The sequence below is a fragment of the Octodon degus genome, unplaced genomic scaffold (assembly GCF_000260255.1).
Source record: "Octodon degus isolate 3935 unplaced genomic scaffold, OctDeg1.0 scaffold00075, whole genome shotgun sequence".
Classification (NCBI taxonomy): domain Eukaryota; kingdom Metazoa; phylum Chordata; class Mammalia; order Rodentia; family Octodontidae; genus Octodon; species Octodon degus.
In genome coordinates, this window is record NW_004524651.1 from 3,211,009 (window position 1) to 3,227,085 (window position 16,077).

General features: G+C 39.0%; 1 protein-coding gene across 6 annotated transcripts in view; it reads right to left on the bottom strand.

The window, feature by feature from the left end:
* Greb1l (growth regulation by estrogen in breast cancer 1 like) overlaps window positions 1-16,077 on the bottom strand; it is a 213,995-nt gene that overhangs the window by 107,495 nt on the left and 90,423 nt on the right. For all 6 annotated transcript variants that reach the window (XM_023720352.1, XM_023720355.1, XM_023720354.1 and 3 more), the window contains exon 2: window positions 10,659-10,766. The gene's annotated coding sequence lies outside the window, so the exon portion shown is untranslated. The remainder of the gene's footprint in view (window positions 1-10,658; window positions 10,767-16,077) is intronic.

Here is a 16,077-nt window from a genome sequence, read left to right on the forward strand (position 1 = left end):
AAAAAAAAAAAAAAGCTTAATGGGTTTGGCCCTCAAAATATTGTAGCACTTTGATGGTTGAACCCAGGGCCTTTATACAAGGATATACCCTTGGCCCTATTTAAAGACTTTTGTTTTTTGAGATAGGGTCTTGCTAAGTTACCCAGCCTGGGCTCAAACTTGTGATCTTCCTGCCTCAACATCCAGGAGTGCTGAGATTACAGGCATGGAACATCATGCCTCAGTGGGACATGATTATTTTTAAGTGTACAAAGAACTCAGTACCTCCCCAAGAGATGACACATATTGCATTCCCACTGTGTAGGTTTGACTCAGGTACATCTTCCTAGACAAGTAATCTTGCGAGCTCCACTTCTGCCATCAAGGACAAGCATGGCTACTAAATCTCATCTGGAACCAACTCAGACAAATGACACCCTGAAGGGGGTCCCCAGGCTGGCTGAGAAGGATCTTGGGGGTGTTTGGGAGCTCCTCTGGAAAGGGGCTATGATCAGCTGGTGCAGAAGGGAGGGGGAGCTGCATGGCACCCCGACAACTCTGCTCTCACACTTACTGTACCTCTACAAGGATTCTGGTGCCCTCGAGTTGCCTTACTGTAGCAAAGAAGGCTTCTTACACGATTTCAGGTAGCAACAAGTAGTTTATAATGACTTCTATCTAAGAGGCTAGTTTTGTCAAAGCTTTATTAGAGAATTCTATGATTTGGAGTGAAAACTAAGATCCTATTGTGACAACCTTTCCTACAGTAGGTAATAAAACAGTACATGCTACAGATTTAAGTAACTGTTTTCTCTTCTTAGAGAATTTACCTGAAATATACAATATCTGATCAAACATTGGATATAAATGCATGTATATCTATGTGTATGTATTTGTGTATGTATATGTATATGATACCTAACTAAAATCATTAAGTGGAAGAAAAACTATAGTCTATCAAAAAACTCTCAGAAAAACCAAGTTTTTGACTATGCACTTAAGATTGTCCAGCCAGGTGTAGTGATGCATGCCTGTAATCCCAGCACGTGGCAGGTTAAGGCAGGAAGATTGCTGTAGTTCGAGGCCATTCTGGGCTACAAAGTGAGCTTAAGGCCAGCCTGGACTGCATAGGTAGACCCTGTCTGATAAAGACCAAAACAAAACAAAACATTGTCCATTACTCTAACTATAAACATTTCAATTTTTTTAAAGTTCAAAAACAATTTATTTTTCAGTAGCACCACACACAATCAAATCACAGTAGGTAAGCATTGGAAAAAAAATTTGTTGTATCACTAGTTTATGCTCTGAGTCAAAACCCAATGACCATCTCTTGTTTGTTTAGAGAAAACTGCCACGAACTTAATACCAAGTCCACCAAAGGGTCTGTTATCCGTGAACAATGGAATAACTTCAAAGGTAGGACTTTAGTCTTTGTCCAGAGCAACACGTGCCTGCAAATCCTGTCTGCTCTTAATCTAGCATCAGCCTAATGAGTTATCTTCCTTTTATTACTGAAAAATTTAAAAATATGCATTCTCCAAGAGATCTTTTCAATTTAGTAAAGGATCGCCCGATTATACATGAAGAATCACATAATCTCAATCCCTTATCCTTATAGGAAGGGGTAATATGGCAGACACATATACATATGACAAATACTGCTCTGAACAGAAGTGTTGAATCAACATAAAAATGGACACTGGCTTTTCACTGTCATAGAAAATATATGGAACCCTACGGGTGCACTTAGATACCCAGATGAAGGTGCAGAAAGTATCCTTCCCCTGTTCAGGTTTAGTGGAGTAGAAGGACGTAGCTGTTTTTATTCCAAATGACACATAACTGGGCATTTAAACACTGATAATGGAAAAGATTAAAGAACTGACCCGACTTCTTGGCGCTGACCCTGGAGTTCTGCCCCCGACAGCCCAAAGCTATCCAAAGAAGGAAGGAGTTCAAAGGATACCTTTTTAGTTTAATACACACATTCTAAGTATCATATAGACGTAGGGTTACTGAAATTGTTGGCAGTAGCCATTTGGACTTCCAGCCTTTCTTTCCTTTGAATCTCAAACCTCCCCAGTGCCTGAGATGATATAGATCATGACTAAAAGATAGTGTGACACATGACTTCAGATCAAAGGACACTTTTTAGAATCAGTCATTAATCAACCACAAGAAGAAAGCAGACCTGCGATTCCATTATACACACACATTATCTGACTGACATCAGGTCCATAAGACTGAGTTACATTGTTTTCCATATTTCTTTATTTGCTGTAAAATTACAAAAGACCAGCAAATAATGCATGTTTTGTTATGGTATTAGGGACCTCTGAGATACTAACAAGACACGCTTGCGATACTGTGGAAGTGTTTGCAAAAGGATGGTACACAGAATGGGCTTTTTCTGCACCACTAATTAACTGTTCAAAGTACAGATGGGACCAACCACAAACCACTATGACGCTGTAGTTGGGCGCCTTTTGCTCTTGTTGTTTCCTTTTCTTCCACCAGAGGAAAGTTTGAAGAAGGGAGATGAAAGTGAATAGGAAGCTTCCATCTCTGGTGCCAGTAGGGACAGGCCTGGAAGAGTGAAGAAAAGACTAGCTTTGGAAATATGTGCTGCCACGGACTCTCAACACGCCTTTTCTCTTAGAAATGGAAAGGAGAGCTAATGCATCCATAGTGGAGGAAAACCTACGAACCTAGCCCAGCACAGCTGCCACAGCCCACGGCCCAGTCTGTTGTCACTGAACACTCTGAAAGGATCACCGTCACCGAACTTGTGGCAAAAGACATAGGTGTCTACAGGAAGGACTACCAGGGGCAAAGAAAGAAGAGGAAGAGGAAGTGGGAGAAAGGGGAGAGGAGGAAGAGGAGAAAGAAGAGGAAAAGAAAAAAAGAAGAGGAAGGGAGAAAAAGGCTACATACGATTGATTGAAGTGTATTTAAAACAAAAACTCATGAATCACTCTTGCAATGAATGTAAGGAGGAAGAGAATTAGCTCAAGAAAAAAAAAAAAAAGAATGAGCTCCTCTTAGAAAAAACAAAAATGAGGCAGCCATTTAGTAGAACACTACTGGAAAAATTTGAAAAGGGTAATGTTTACCTGACTTTCCTGTACTTTAACATAACAGAATAGCCCTGGTTATTAGAGAATGATTGCTTTTTAATGAAGCATTCCAGTCAGAAAATGTAAAAAAGATGACAAGTAGAAAATGGACCCTAATGAAAAATTCATGCACGCAGTGATAATAAGTGAAACTACGAGAGAAAAGAGTGAGGGGACCTTCACAATGGTGAGTTCAGGCTGTCACCTTGTGAAACCACTGATCGCATGCAGGCACCACAAGGCTGAAAGGCAGGCAGTAAGAAGCCGTGGCTCCGGGAGACAGGGGTAAGCACCCACGTCCAGCCAGTGTGTATTCCTTCTGACAGGGACAAGGTCCAGCCCAACCTCTAGCACAAGTTCCAGTTCCAGGATTCAGGAACAAATGAAGTGAAACCACAGGAAACAGGTTCAGAATAAGGGACAGATTTGTAGGGCCACTGACTTGGTTTCTCTCACAAGCCAGATTATTAAGTTTCTAAAGGGTAAAACTAAGATTCAAATTTAAACTCAAGATTGTATTTTCTTCTCCTAAAACATGTTATTTGAAAGAGGGTGAAAAGTGAGTAAAGAGGGTACATTCTTTTTTTGGAAGGAGGCTAGTTATTTTTGTTTTGAGCACAAAAAAGACAATTTGATACAATCTCCTAGTTTTGTTACTTTTGTCTTTACAGATGCTGCCATTGGCTTTCTACACTATACACTCACTCCTGCAGCCACTCAGCATTTATATGGATCTGACTGCTTAGGGACACTGGCTCTCGAGCTAGGGACCTTGTATTAATTCAAATCCTGTCCCCTAGTTCCTATGGTATTGGGCAAGTTACTAATCTGTCATCAGTAAAAGCCAAGCAGACTACCATTCTAATAGGTTTTATTTATTTATTTATTTTGTATTTTAGTACAGGGTCTACAGGGTCTCACTACACAGATTAGACTCATAGTGGTCCTCCTGTTTTCAGCCTCCCAAGCATCTGGGATTACAGATGCGCGCTACCATGCCCAGTCTTAATAGGTTTTTGTGAGAATATGAGACTACAGCTTTAAAATTTTTAGAACAGTATCTGGCACAGAGTAAGTATACAGAAAATGCAATAATAGCCATTGTGTTTTGCTTTTACATTTTAACATCGTGCCATATTGAGGAACCAAGAAAAAATACACGCTTCCCTTGGACATACTGGGCACTATAGCACATTGGGGGGCATTTTTCCAGCAGTAAATGGCCATTAATGCTATTTGGTAGAATACATGATTAAGAAATTTTACAATCATACATACAAATCATGGGATGACCTTTGTCACCGAGGGCAGTGGTATCCACTAAGATTTTTTGAGATGATGAAAATGTTCTGTATCTGGACTGTCCAAGGTATGGTAGCCACTAGCTACGTGGGCAGCTGAGCACTTGAAATGTGGCTACTGTGGCTAAGGGCCTAGATCTTTGATTTATTTAATTCTAATTAATTTCAGCTACCTGTGGTGGGTAACTATTGTGTTGCCCAGTGCAGCTCTACTGTATATATACAGTGATTGGGAGAGAGAAGATTTCTTAATTTTTTTTTTTTTTTTTTTTTGTCTGTGCTTTAGGACAGGGTCTGCAGGGTCTACAGGGTCTCACTACATAGATCAGACTCATAGTGATCCTCCTGTGTTCAGCCTCCCAAACAGTGGGATTACAGGCGGGTGCCACCACACCCAATCTCAACTGCCATCTCAGTGTGGGGCTGGCATAGCATGCAGGGGGAATTGAACCCCAGCTGATGTGTCTGCCTAAACAGGTGCTTTAATCTGCCGAGCTACTTAGCCAGCTCAAGATTTCTTAAATTCTAAGAGGTATGGATTTGTCTCATGCTATGACCTTGAACAAGTCACTTAACTTCTCTCAAACTCAGTTTCTTCATCTGTGAGGTATATTTATAAACTACACATAGGAGAACCTGTACTGTAACAACATGTAACTCAGTTGTGCTCCAAACTTTCTGATCAAGAAGATTATGGAGCCGCAGAGAAATGTGTTCAAGGACCTAAAGTGAGCCTGGGGAGAGTCACATAGAGAGAAAAAACATTTTCTCAAGCTTTCACAGAGAGCAAATTGGTCAAGCAATGGCCGTGACTCATCCTCAGGTCAGACACTGACAAAAGAATATACAAAAGGTGGTACAGGGCTACAGGATAAATCCTGAGAGTACTTGGCTGACCTTATCAGATACAAAAGTTACAATTCTGGGTATATAGGTCTTGCTATATCTTGGTCTTAACCATCCAGTAGAAAAGTATAAAAATGAGGTATATAAAGTAAATCCATATTAATATGATGAGCTGTAAAAGGCTCAAGTCAATAACTTCTGAGGATAACCCACTAATATTATAGACTGCTGGACAGTATTAGATGTTTAGTTGAGGGGGCCGGGGAGATGGCTCAGTGGAATAAGCGCTGCCCTGGCAAGCGCAAGGGCCTGAGTTCAATCCCCGGTTCCACAAAAAAAAAAAAAAAAAAATAGATGTTTAGTTGAATTCAAACACTTATAGTATTTAGATGCCAGTAGAATATTCACCTCTGACAGGACCAAAAAAATTAAAAAATAAATAAAAATTTTTTGAAAAGAAAAAAAATGGAAATAGAAAGAAGTAGTCAATGCTCTAATTAGCTTCATCTCCTTTTTTCCAATTGTTTGTACTTTTTCTTTTCTTAAGTTCTTACACATTGCTCCAGTTTTTTCTTCTTTCAATATCTGGTAATATGAATAGTTGGTTGTAAGACAATACCAAGTATTACAACAAATACTGTGAAATTCATTATTACTTTGTTAAGTAAAATTCTGTATGAGTTGTCAAAAAAATAATAAAAATAAATAAATAAACTGCATTGTTACTATTGCTTACAGCAATAAAATTCTTTGTATAAGGAAATTTCTTGTTATTACACTACTGATTCCATATTCTTTCATTAAAAATGTTCAGAAGTATAGCTCAGTGGCAGAGTGCATACAAGGCCCAGCGTGCAATCCCAGACACCTCCCTCCCAAAACAAAAAAAAAAATTACTGAAAAGAGTGATGACATGTCACTTTTGCAAAAATCAAATATACTTCTTGCAAGTTCTCATAGGGATAAAATCTAAAATTAACAGCAAGAACATAATCGCAATTCTTTCTTTTAGCATTTCATTTACTTATTATTTATTAATGTTTGGTGATGGGGATTGAACCCTGGGCCTCTAGAATGCTCTAAGCCTGAGCCCCCTGCCCGCTTAGTCCTTTTATTCTTTCAAATTGATATATGTTCACTCTTATTTATATTAAGTGCAGGGTTTGTCTACCTCCCTTGTTACAATGTGAGTTTAGGGAGCAAATATTTTGTTTAAAAGTGGAATTGAGTGAAAAACTAAATAGATTGAGCTATTGTGTGTCTCAGCCAATTATACCTTAAACAGGTCTGAGGAGATATTTTCTTTCCAAAAAGTATAAACCTAACTACGCCCCAAACAAAAGTGTTTTATCTCATTTCTATTCACCTGTCTTGCTGAAAATCTATGGAGAAGAGACAAAATATTCAACCTCTTTTAGGAATTCTATGCACTTAAAATTGAGATAAATATATATTGATAACTTCTAAAACTGAAAGTACTTTAGATAGTGAAATAAAAACACAGCCCCAGTAACTTCATTCTCAAATGTACTGTAGTAGCAACATACAGATATGAAATGTGTGCTAAGTTATCATAGAAATAATTGCTGTAATGTGCCATCTACTTTTATAATATTAAAACCTATAATTATAAGATGAAGTACAAAGTTGTTATTCCTTTGTAAAAAAAAAAAAAAATTACACGTTACTACTAAAAAATCTTTGCTTTCTTTCCTGAAATGCCAGAAATTCTTCTGCAAAATAAACACATCTCATCAAGACTCTCTGGAACTAGTATAATTACCAGAGGCAATCCTGGGTAAGATCAAAGAAGCAAAACAGTAATAGGCAATGTGTGACCCCTACCATGTCACCAGAGACCAATTTTTCAACAGGAGAAGAGTCAATAATCCAGAACAGAAAACATTAAATAAGGAGAAATGCTTCCCAAGTGTGGTTACCACATCCATCAAGATTGCCACGGAGATTTCAGTCTCTGTGGTCTTAGAAAACAAACTTGTGGGCATTTATCACAACAATCATTAAAATTTGCATAGAGCACCAGAGGCAAAAAGTAACTTCCCAAATGCAGAGCAGAACTTCAAAAGAGATCGTACCGCACTCTTTCTAATTTCCACGGACTCCTCGTTAAGCTGCGCTGTGGGAAAGGCACAGACCCTGCCTGGGTATTTTGCACATGACACTCACCTCACTTCACTATTGAAGTCCCCCCTGTTTAGTTTTCCTAACATTGTTGGGAAAGATGGCCATGAACACTAACCAGGTAAACATAACTAGTGACCATACATTAAAAACTTGGATCATTTTCTTTTTGGTAATGGCGGGCTACCAAATCCAGAAACAAGGTCCCTTTGTAATGCACTTGATGAATAAAAATTGTAAGGGTGCAAAAAGGAGTAAAGAAATTCCCACCCACAGCAATAGCAATACCATGGATGTACATCTAAACTTGATCATTTGGGGCTGGGGAGATAGCTCAGTAGAACAAGCACTTGCCTGGCAAGCGCAGGGTCCTGAGTTCAATCCCCGGTACCACAAAAATAAATAAATAAATAAAAAATAAAATTGATCATTAGAAATAACTGCCAATTAGATTGTGCTTTGTAATCACCAAACTTCAATCACTTTTCTTAAATATCAGCATCAAACATCTATCTTTCAAATCGGATGTGAGTTTGGTGCCTGGATTACAGATGTGCCCGGATATGATGTCTGCATCTTGTACTATGAATAACCACTACGGAGACAACAATATGCAATGTGTTAATTATTGAAACTGTCCTACTAATCGGTTTTGAAACTGTCTCATTGCTATTTGTTCCTCAATAAAATTAAAACAAACAAACAAACAAACAGAAAACAAATGTGCCCGGAGCACCTAACCTGGGAAACAGTACTGCAGGGAAACGGCGCTGCAAGAGCACGAGGGAGCGAGGGCCGCGGCGCTGGAAGGCCCAGGGACTTCTCACTTGGTCAGCCGCCGGGGCTTCCCTCTTCTTATCTTATTAACATTGCTAATTCCATTGGTCAGTTTTGCCACAATTTCAATGCTACTTAAACAGCTGTGGGGTTTCTCTTGGCAACTATCAGTCACTACACTTAGGTTTCTAAATTAGTTGTTGAAAGGTGTTTTGACCTTGAGAAAAAAGCATGCCCTTAAGCCTCACATCTATGTATGTTTTCTTTTAACAGGAGTAATTATTCAAAAAGGACTGAAAAAAGCAGGCAGATAAATACATTTGTGGCTGTAATATTAATTTAGAAGTTGACATGAAAATGTTTAGCAAAGCCTATTAGATATTCCTCATCACGTCACTTTTTTTCTTACTATACATATTGTTCAATGTGCTTTCGCTTACACGTACATGTAGCCAGCACATAAATTAGAATATCGAAAGTACTGTTCCTTTCAATGGTTCCTTTGTTCTCACAGGTGGCTAACACCTTTCGAAAGCACCCAGTCCTGTACCTGGTCTCAGGTCCCGGCTGGAGCAAGCGCAGGTCTCACCACATTTAGATTATTTTTCCTTTCTCCATCTTTTCAAAGAGAAAAAGTTCTCATCTCACTCCCCAGCCCTAAACCTGCAGCAGGCAAGCACTCTACGACTGAGCTACCCCTCCAGCCCTGCGTTGCTTTTTTTAATTCTCTAAACTTGACGCTGACATTGATTTTTCTTCTGCTGCTGCTACAAAACAAACGAGGAATACGTTTGGGGGAGACACAAGACTCAAGATCAGTTATCAACTAACACCCCCTTCTATTAACTATTAACAACTAAATTTAAAGATCTGTAAGCCAGGACTGGGGTGTGGCTCAGGGACAGAGCTTTCACCTAGTGTGTGTGTGACTCTGTGTCCAACACGCGCGCACACACACACACACACACACACACACTTTCAGAACGCTTACATTTCACATGCTAATTATTTTCTAAATGAAAATAAATTCAAAACACAGCTTTTTAGAGTCATGGGGTCCAATAATCCTCTCCTGTGTGTGGCTGCCATCCCAGGCATGCAGAATAATATTTAAACTAATGTAGGCTTGCTCCTTCCCCTCCCCCCTGCCCCGTTTTACTCTCTGCTTCAAGGGAAGAAAATGTGATCTTTGAGCAGTGCAAACTCCTTCCCCAAGACAGCAACATTAAAATGATAAACATTTTGGGAAGCACAGTACGCTTCAAGCCCTGACTGTCCTTTCAGGCCTATATTGACTCTTCGTGTCCTTGCCAACATTTGGTAAGGATTATCCTGCCATTAGACAAAAGCGAGCATTCCTTAGATAAATCAGGAGTTTTTGCCATGAGACTCATAAAACCTTTTCACAACACAGATTTCCAAGAGAATCCTTTAAGGTTTTAGGAGGCTGCTTCTTTGACTAAGTAACAAAATACACCCTGTGGTGTCTCACTGACCCCGCTCAGCTGTCCTTTGACCTCTTCAATTGTCGGAGCCTAACTCAGGCTGCAGAATTTGCCTCCCATATCAAAAAGGCTAATGCTGCTTCCTCCTAGCACCTGGTGAAACAAAATGCAGCAGTCCCCTCTCTCTCTTCTGCCGCCTCCTCTCCCTCTCTGACTATTTTCCAGATGTTCCAGGCCCAAATGTTGAGCCAATACTGGGTTTCAGTATCTGCGTGGTCACCATGAAGGAACAAACAGGGGCCACGCCGAAGTGGCAATGACCATCTTGTTCTTTTTGGCCTCAAAAGGATACAGCAGGTCATAAAAGAGGAAAAGATCTTTGGCCTCCCTTGGAAATGCCAGGCTGTTTGAGCACATTGTAACCTCCAAAAGGAAAGCAGCCGTGGCCATCAGCCATCGTGGGTTATGTCCCTTCTGATGAACGAGGGTTGCCTGCAGCACTAACTCTAAGTTCTCAATTCTGAGCAAGCTTTTGAGTTTCTTTGACATAGAGGGAGAAAAAGCAGTATTTTTTTCCATTTCTAAATTAAAAGACTTCTAAATTAGTTAAAAAAAAAAACCCTCTCAAATTCATTATGACCTACATCGCTAGAGTGCTATGAAACACATTCAAATACACATATTTGGATTTTTTCAAAAGACAATCACCTAGAAGTCTCTCCTAAGACATCTTGAAAGATAAAATCACAACCAACAAAGGGGAATTACAAGAACCTTGCATTATTATTTTCTTAATTTAGGTATATAGGCAAATACAAAGCTTGCTGTAAGGGGAAAAACCTTTACCACTGTATAAATTTTGTTGGGAAGTAGAGAGCATGAGGAGGGAACAGGCAAACAAAGAGGAGAAGAGTGGACAGAACTAGCTACTTAACCAACCGCAAGACCAAACATAGTAGCTTTATTCACATTCTAAAAATAATTTCCTGAAACAAACTATATCCTGAAGAAAAAATGGGGAGGAGGAAGCATAGATAATTATACAATACCTTGGTTTATTTATTAACATTTTTGAATCATGTTCATGATTAAATTGGGCAGTCAACACTTCAAGGAGCCTGCTGCCTAGATTACAACTTGTCAAGGCTTTTTTGCACCTGTAAAAACATAAAAAAAAATATATATATATATATATATATATATGAGTTAATTTTCAAGTGCATTATATTTTATATTACAATAAACATCCAGTTTTATAAAAATCAGAATTAAAAATTAATGATCAAAGCCTTATGCAACTCCATACACATCATAATTGGCAAATGTACAAATATTTTTCCTTCTCAAATATTCCCCACATAACCACTAGCTATATATACTGAAAAATAATTTCTGTCATTCTTCAGTAAGAATGACACTAAGCTTATTTTCCTCACTAAGCTTACGTTTAGTGAAGGCAGTTGTTGAGTTAATATGTCTAGCCTGGGCTCTGGGGCAGCTGTTACCATGGTGGGAACAGCTCGCAGAATATTTTTGCTTTTAGTAATGAAATTATTTTTATAACTGTTTTTGAAATCAATGCTTTGTTTCTAAGAAAAAGCCTCCAATGAAAAAAGAGCTGCTATTTCCTAACCCTTGAAATATATATTCCTAAATGATGTAGTTGGTTGAAAATTATGGTGTACCCATGATTTTCTTTACTGAACTAGACTATGGTCAATACAGTCTACTGCATGGAAAAATCAGATATATAAATCAGATATATATAGATAGAGAGAATAAAACGAAATAAAAACTATTTGTCATTGATTCTTACATATAACTTAGAAGTAGTTCTAGTCTTTTGAAACTGTCTAAAAAAGAAAACAAAAGCAGATATTTCTAAGAACGTAATAATTTCAATGTTTATATTTTTAATACTAGAATACTTGAAGTGATACTAACTTACATTTTCCAAAAAGCTTGATCTTTATTTTATTTCATATTTATCCTAACTTGAGAGAAAAGGACTATTTTAGATTCTGGAACAAAAAACCTTATCTTACCTCTCTTACTGTCGAAGAATGTCTTCAGGCAAAGGAGCAATTAGAATGCAGGACCTAGACTTCCCAACTCACCTACTTCCCACCCGCACACCCACCCACAGGCAGACATCTTTTCTGAGCCAGGAGCCTGCTATCTACATCCAAACCCAAGATTACCCCGGATGGTCAGCAAGGTCAAACTGCATTACTGCCAATGAAAACTGTATGACTCCACCAGGACCATAATGATTTAATAATAATTAAAAAAAAAAAAAAGCCAGTAATCCAATTCCAAGTCTTTGGAGTCTAAAATTGCTAATTTTTGGCCACGTGCTGAACACTTCACCTGCTAGTAATGACATTTTTGTATTTTCTTCTAATTACACTCGAAGCTAAGACCTTTGGCCCTGGGCCATGGACCCTATTCAGGCTGCACACATTCTCTTAAACGACCTGATCCTTTGTTGTCACTCTTACTCTTTCATCTATTATTTACACCCATAGAGAAGAAAGATGCTCTCCCATTTGTATAGCTTAAAGCTTCTAATCATCTTAATTTCTTTACCTTTCAACCTATGGTCTTTTTCATAGGCAGATGCCAAAAAGTTTGACAAAATCATTTTTCCTCAGTTCCATTCCCTCCTGTCCCTCCCTTTCCTCACTCCGCAGCCAAGCTCCCCTCCTGCTCCTTGTCTTACGCAGGAGACTTTGCATCAGCCTGGATTTACACACTTCGACCTTCCTAAGAAAATGAACATAGTACAAATCTTAACTTGTTCTAAAGAGCAACACAGTTATGTTTCTTTCTCTGATCAAAGGGCTGGAGGTTACTTAAAATAACTTAAAATCTCCCCCAGCCTCCTTTTAAGCATAAGCATAGAATTTCAGAGTTTTCCTATAAAAATGCCACAAACCATTCAGAACACCATGAAGAGGTTAGTTATGGGGCCAAAACTTTTCAAATATCTTAACATGTACAATTGCTCTGTTGCTTACAAAAAAAAAAGAGAAGAAAAAAGAGAAAAATAAAATAGAAAAGCCCAAGGGCTCCATTTTCTATTTAATCTTTATAACATTTAAAGACCACTGTACTCATTCATCAAACAGCAAAATCCTCGTATAAGACATTCTCCATCATTGCTCTTTCTTCCCCAGACTTTTACAAAATGTCCAAACACATTCTGCAAACCTGAGCACAGAACTGTTTCCATGGTGCCGAAGTCGCCCTCAGATCACGCTAGCCACCAAAAGATTCTGATTCCCAGGATGTGTGTCAAACGACATCTGATCCATCTTTGCTCTCTCTCCCTGTACCGCTCAGCTGACTCTTGACTTCTAACAGTGTTTCCTTGTTGCTGGGCCCCTCCGCGGGCCCTGAAGCCCCTTGTCTTTCCTTATTTTCACCATTTGCTTCCACCAGCAGTTCACTGGAGACCCATCCATCTTGCACTGCCTAAAGTGACAGATGCTCCCAGGACCGACCACGCTGCTGAGTGAACAAAAGATAACATCACCTCCAGGAACTCCAGAGAGAATACGACTGCAACCTTAGGACAGGGGCTGACTCGACAGACATTGGGCCATAAAGCTCTTCTAAGTGAAAAAGAAAACAATTGCCACACACACACACACAAATCTGACACAATCAAAGGCAGAGAAGAGTGATTATTTGTGGATTGCTTTTTCACTCTGTAACTCACTTTTCTCCCCAAAGCTTTTATATGGGGCAATTAGCTGGCCAAGAGGCAAAAGAAGTTCTTGGGAAAAGAACCCTCTCTCGAGTATCTTCTTTTTTTCTTCAATATTCAAAGTGAAATTCATTCACATGTGTGGTTCAGGAAATCTGAGGCTTTGGTTCAGCTTTCTTCATCCTGAGCCTTGTTTGCATAAAGCAGGGCCTGGACTCAGACATGCTGACTCAGTTCTACTGCAGTGAAAGGCTCACGCATGCTTTGCAAATTAAAAACACATTAGAAATATAAAAAGCAGCATGTGACACAATGTCAACAATATGTGTAGCTCATATAAAAAAAAAAATAGCTTGCCATTCATTCATTCATCAGCCAGCCTCCAAGTTGGGCTAAAAGGACAGTTAACAAGAGGATTCTGGGAAGGACTGCAGATCTCTCCTAACAAAGGCAGGGTCACATGAACATCTCCCGGCCACAAGCGAAGGACAGAGGAAGCGACAGACAGGGACCGCCTGAAGCCCTCTAGGGCTGGGGGTTTTGCTATTATTTAAAGTGTTTTATTTAAAATCATCATAAAACAATAGGAAATATACAGCCCTCTAGCACTTACAAAAGCATGAAGGGAAAAGTCTGGACACCATAGAAGCAAAACACTAGCCTGGAGGTCAATTAAGAACGCCGCATGATCAATGTTAATTATAGAGATTAACAGCCCATTTTTGCAGTGGACACCAAGCAACACAGAGGAAAACCTCTGCTATCGCAAAACACAGTATCATTCTCAAAAATGGCAAATAATGCAAATATATGTTACCTCTAGGGACAAACTAATCAAGAAAAGCCCACTGTCATTGGAAAGAAGAAATGTGAGCTTTTCTAATGGCATTTGTTTCGTAAAAATATTCTATTTTCTTCTTTAAAAGTTTGTACCCAGAGTCTTTAAGTTATGTTATACTAATTTTTCTTTGGAATAAGTAATGACACTTCTCAGCTCCATTTCCAAAAAAAAATTTTTTTAAATTAAATAAATAAATAAATTTGAAAAATACTTTGTCTCTTGTGTTTGAATTTTTTGAGAGTAAAACATTTTCAACCTGATAAATCAACATGTCCTGCATTTAAACATCTTTTTATGTTTATGTCCCCCGTATTTCCTCCTACACGTCAGCACACCTCTACAAATAAGATACTACAATATTTCACAAGTTGGGGATATTATGGCTTCTGTTTTTGTTTTTGGCTGCCAAAGCAGTGTGAACACCAGGTAATTAAGTGAATAGGTACGATTATAGAACTCAATGGGGAAGGATTAAATAATTATACAGTGTGTGTACCATTTTGTCAAAGACTTGTTCTAGAATGGATTTGATCTTTACCTAGAAGACTTTGCTTAACACACTGTGGCCCCCAAAAGTCCTCTCACAGTGACCGACTGTGGCACCCCTCGCGCGAGAGACGTGACCTTGAGATGAGGCCTCCGGGCAGAAGGCTCAAGAAAGGTCCGATTGAATTATCTGCTTTTAAACACAATAGAACCAATATGCATGCAGCAAAAAAGTACACCCCTGTAGAAAGTCCTTCTGGCTTGACTGATCAAAAACAAAACAAAACTTTCCTTTTTAAAGGCCCCTTCCAGGTCCATCAGTGCCAGAGCTCCGCACAGGAAAAAGATCCATCAAAATGGAACCCTAAAAGGGTCCACCCTTCACCAACCTATTTGCACTTCAAAACCCTGCAAGTCCTTCAGTTAAACCCCAGGGCTGAACCATTTCAGTAATAACAGAGGGGGCCAGAGGGGATTTATCTCTGTATGCTTCTGGACAGGGTTGTCTAGGAAGCTTCCCTGCCCGGACTCGTCCCTCCCCCAGGTCCCCACCTCGGTTCCTACAGCCTGGGGTCTGCAATCCTCACAAACAGCTCCGAGGCCCCTTCCAGTCAGACACAGGAGCCGTCTGTGACTCAAGATTTGGGCAAATTGTCCTGGCAGTGATTTAGCAAAATGGAAAGCTGCTGAGTAATCAGAGCATGGCGAACACCAGGTTGAACCGCACGCTCTCTTTGTCATAAACTGGGGAAGAAGAGAGACTTCTTCGCCGCAGCCTCTTCTCACACGTGTTTATTGTTATCTGAACTTCTTAAACTTTTCCTGTCCCATACCCTGACAGGTGCTCCCTCTGTGCCACATCGGCCAACTTTCTGCAACGTGGGGCATTTGTCTGAATTTAAATTCTTGCATCGTAAGATATTTTCAAAAATACAAAAACCTAGAGATTTCACAGGTCACAGATACCTGGGTCAAAAAGACCTAAAAACATATTAATAGACCACTGTAATTCAACTGATTTATTCTACCCTTTTTATCAAATATGCATAATTATGGTCTGCTAGTAAAAGAAACACTGAATAATGTTAAGTTATTTAAATGAGGCCCCAAAGTCATCAAATGTGAAATATAGTGGTTATTTCTTTAAAAAGAGAAGATTTTTGGCATGAGACATGAGTTGTCTCTCATAACTGTGAATAAAAACCATATGCAATTTTCCCTGCCTGTTCACTTTTTTGTTTTATTTAAGAGAGCTCATTTTTCTGATTGATTCTGATAAATTCCATCTACATGTCATATTAATGAGCTGCACAAAATAATTCTGGTAGTGATTACAATTGAACAAGTTGAAAGTTTTCTGAGATTATTTCACTAACTTCATACTTTTACAAACTCAAAAAATTAATTCATTTTTAAAAATATGAAATAT